Raw genomic sequence first — 4,625 nt, 5'->3', positions numbered from 1 at the left:
TGTACTTGTGTGAGTCTATTTCTGGGATCTTTATTCTGTTCTGTTTATTATTTGCCCATTATTTTACTGGTGACATACTGTTTTAATTAATGTAGCTTTATATTAAGTCTTTACACAGGGATGTATCAGTCCTCTGACTTTTTCTCCTACATTGACATTGGGCTGGCTTTTCTGGGCCTGATGCCTCCATCTACAGACTTGAGAATCAGTTCGTTGATACCTACGAGTGATTCCCTGGGATTTTGATTGGAATTTCATTGAATCTACAGATCAGTTTGGGAAGACCCGACATTTTAACAATATTGAGTCTTTTTATCCATGAACATAGATATAAGCTGTGCTCGATCATGCCGTAGTATTTTATGGCAATATTTGCAAATAATATTTCATAATTTTGGGTCCCTAGGCATGAGATTTGTGAAATACTTGTGGTAATCTTTGTAAGATTTCTGAAAATTATTAGGAAGTATCATCCTTCAGTATTTTTGGATCGCCTAAATAGCAATGGTTCATCTAATATTTGAGAGCAGTGAGTTGCTCTTGATAAAACTGTATGACCTCCTACTGTGTGTGTGAGGAACCTCTTGTTTTTTTTTTTAAAGATTTCATTTATTTATTTAACAGAGAGAGAGACAGCCAGCGAGAGAGGGAACACAGGCAGGGGGAGTGGGAGAGGAAGGAGCAGGCTCATAGCGGAGGAGCCTGATGTGGGGCTCGAACCCATAACGCCAGGATCACGCCCTGAGCCGAAGGCAGACGCCCAACCGCTGTGCCACCCAGACGCCACTAGGAACCTCTTTTATAAATATTGCCATTTATCCTATAGACATCGCTCAGCTTAGAATTTGTATCTCTTTTTGGGTCAATATTGATAAAATATATATTCCTAGAAATATCCACATCAACTAGACTTTTTTAAACCATTGCACGGAGTCTTGTGAAGCATCTCTAGTTAATCATTTTGTACCGCTCTTCTCTTCCTGAGGAATCCTTGTCAAGCCTTCTGTATCCTCCCATCTCCTTCCTTATTTTGCGGTTCTTAGGCTGGGCAGAAACAATTATTTTGAGGGGGTGGGCAGCGAACTTCTTAGGGAAGCACAGGGTCCAGTGAAATACATGTGGAATCAGGGCCAGCCCCTCCTTTCTGAGGTCGGAACATTTCCTGCTTCTGCCACCTGAGACCCTGTCTGCCTCCAGCTGTCGTGGAAGAAAGGAAGTTTCTCCCATACACTAAACTTGTTTCTTTGCAGAGCCTCTCTAGGAACTTATAATTGTTTCTGGGAGAAAGTTTTTAAAAAGTAGTCTCAACTGTCTCATTGCATAGTGTCACCGAGACTGCTGGTGAAGTGATAATTGTTGTTCTGTGGGGAGGTGAGGTCACAGAACCACAATCTTAGCAGAACCCGTATCTTAACTCTGGCTGCCTCCCTCCCACACACAAGCAGGGCGTGTCGTGACTGTCCCACTGAGCCCACATCCTGGCAGCAGGAAAGACTGGGATGAGTATGACATGAGGATGTCAGTCCGAATGACACAGTGTGTAAGGGAGTGAGGTGTATCAGGGTCTGTGTCTGGGTTGGTCATCATGGCTGGAAAAAGGATTCTTCCTGTGTAGAAATTGGTGTGATGTCAGAGTGTACAGGTAGGCACAATAGTTCCTGAGGCACAGGCTGAGTTATGGAGGGACTGGAGGTCTGAGGTCCTACACCACACTCACTGCTTCTAACACAGTTTAATGCATATCCCTCCCTGACCGAGATTGGTGGAGTTTGTTGCAAGTAGTAGCAAACACTGATGTTTACAGTCCTCAAGACTGCAATTCAGAAATTAATATGCTACCCAAGCTTTGCTATGAAACCACAGAGAAATGGACATATTTGGTATAGTTACCTCATTAAACTTCTGTGCATGTGATAATGAGTTTCATGGAGCTAAGCCCATCATTCGTATCTCAATGTGGATAATGTGATGAGTGGCATTTGCAGAACCGTAATTGTTTTTCTTGTATTTATTCTTGATGCATCTGGTAGAGATAATAATTATGTCTTTCCTGAAAATATTTGTAATCCATTGATCAAGAAAGGACAATTTTCCCCTGTGAAGTTAGGACAGGAGACTTTGAGAAAAAGGTAACTTCACATGGGAGGGATTTGGAGAGCAGAAAAATTAAGGACTTCAGCATATTTCAACTTAAATGTGTCTTCTTGTATTTTGTTTGGTTTTCAAAGTTCTGATATCGTTTTTAGGCTCATCCTTGCATTTCTCCTATTCGATGCCTTGAGGTTCCATTTTGCATGCTTGTTTTGTATCTTAGTATCTTTTTCAAATTAATTAGTTTCAGTTATTTTTTTCAAAAATCACAGCTAATTGCATGTTCTTTAATTAGAAATAACTTAGCTCCTACTCTAAATGTTTTATCTATCTCTACATGTTTTATTTAAATTACAGATCCCATAGTTTAGGGCAAAAGTGAAATACTACACAGTAATTTCTATTGTGGGTTCCACTGGCAAAAAAATAATATGATTATTTCTGTTGCTATACTAACATTGGTCCAGATTTGGTAAATCCATTTTGTACATGGATAATAGTCAGGTCCTTATTAAGACGTTTTCATCTTCATTCACAAACAATGATGGTTCATGGAACAAATATTTTAACAAAAATCAGAAATTGACACAACCAAACCTAAATTAAAATAAATTTCAAATATGGTAATGTATGCATGCATATATGTGGATTATTTAAAGATAGAACAAGGTAGGGGCACCTGGCTGGCTCAGTTGGTGGAGCTTGCAACTCTGGATAATAAGAACTCAGTTGTGAGTTCGAGGCCCATGTTGGGTGTAGAGATTACTTAAAAAAAAAAAGTCTTAAAAAAAAAAAAAGGTAAGGCCAGGTAGCTCTGAGAGTGTAGCATGATGGTAAACACCAAGTTTATTGCAACCTGGCCATTGCAATATTTAAATGAGTCATATAACCTCATTTTAATTAAATTCTGCTTGTCTGTAAAACATACAACTGTAAATATTAAATAATTTACAATAGGTAAAGCATGAGTAAGAGTGACTAAATGAGCACTATCTAAAGAAATACATCAAACTTGGGAAATCATTTGTATTTGAAAGAAATTCTCAGGAAAAAGTAGTAGCAAGGGGAGAATTTTTGAATTTATTTTTCACAAACAATCAACCCACAGCTCATGTTTTCATGCAGAGTCCTCTCTTTGTGAATGCGAACACTGAGCCCTGGAGAATGATAGAATGGCCTTAATGGATGGGAAATTTGCTGTGATCTTCCTATTCCAGATAGTCGTTGGAGCCCTGGGGAACTTCATGCCCTTCTGTCTTATACATCATCCCTTGACTTAAGGGGATACAGGTCGAAGTCCATAGATTGGATTCGCAGGCACTTGACTTTAACCAACTCCTTGGTCATTCTCTAGAGAGGAATCCCAGAGACCATGGCAGCTTTTGAGTTGAGATATTTTCTCAATGACTTTGAAGGCAAAGTTGTTTTCTTTGTTCACAGAGTGTCCAGGGGTGTGTCCGTTGGCACCACGTGCCTCCTGAGTGTCTATCAGGCCATCACCATCAGCCCCTGGAACTCCAGGTGGGCAGTGCTGAAAGGGAAAGCTCCCAAGTACATTGGCCCCTTAAATGTCCTCTGCTGAATCCTGAACATAATGCTAAAGATTACGGTTCCTGTGTACATGACTGACAGATGGAGCAACAAAAACACTCCCCAAACTGTGGATTTTGGATACTGTACTTCTACACTTCAGGACAAAAACACAGACTTACCATATATGGTATTGATATCCTCCCATGATGTTTTGTGCTTGGGACTCAGAACTTGGGCCAGTGGGTTCATGGTTTCCACCCTGTGCAGGCATAAGCAGCAGGTCCAGCACATTTATAGGACCAGAGTGTCCCCTAGAACCTCCCCCAAGATCAGAGCCACCCAAAGCACCCTTCTCATGGTGAGCACCTTTGTGTCTTTCTACACACTCTCCTCCATCATTTACCTGTATTTTTCTATTTTTTTGCAAGACCAGTTGGTGGCCGAAGAATGCCTCCCCCCTAATCAACGCATGTTTTCCAGCTGCCTGCCCCTTTGTTCTTAAGTCATGACCACTGTGTATCCAGACCCTTCTCTGTGTGCACGGGAAGAAATACACAATTCCCTCCTCTCATCAGAAAAATATAAACTGTCTGGTTTGCACTGTGTTCAGCTGCTTCTATACTCATCCTTCAAGGACTCTTCAGCAAAATTAGTCAGTCTCATTTTACATCGAGTTTTGAATAAGACAGACATTTCTGCTGCAGCAATAATTAGTGAATAATGGCCACTTGTAAATGAAATCCTATGTAAATATGTAAGTACTCATGTAATTGCATTTTATTAATGGCTGTAGTGGAAAAATTCAGAGTCTAATAAATAAAATAATCCCGAAATAATATGGAGATACTGGAAATGTCTTTGTACATTGGCTTACACATTTAGCCATGTGATAGTAAGGCCAGTGCCTTTAAAAGGAATAATGTGTGGGATGATCTTTCAGAGAATTCAGGCTAGAGGGTTCTGGGTTCTGTATTGTGATACAAATGGCCCGAGGTAAAGCT

At 40.3% G+C, this 4,625-nt stretch overlaps 1 pseudogene; it reads left to right on the top strand.

The window, feature by feature from the left end:
* The first annotated feature begins 3,272 nt into the window (after positions 1-3,272).
* LOC123787041 (vomeronasal type-1 receptor 2-like) lies at positions 3,273-4,133 on the top strand (annotated as a pseudogene).
* Positions 4,134-4,625: the final 492 nt, after the last annotated feature.

The sequence above is a fragment of the Ursus americanus genome, chromosome 21 (assembly GCF_024610735.1).
Source record: "Ursus americanus isolate L20-20 chromosome 21, mUrsAme1.1.p, whole genome shotgun sequence".
Classification (NCBI taxonomy): domain Eukaryota; kingdom Metazoa; phylum Chordata; class Mammalia; order Carnivora; family Ursidae; genus Ursus; species Ursus americanus.
This window is presented reverse-complemented; position numbering and strand designations above follow the sequence as displayed.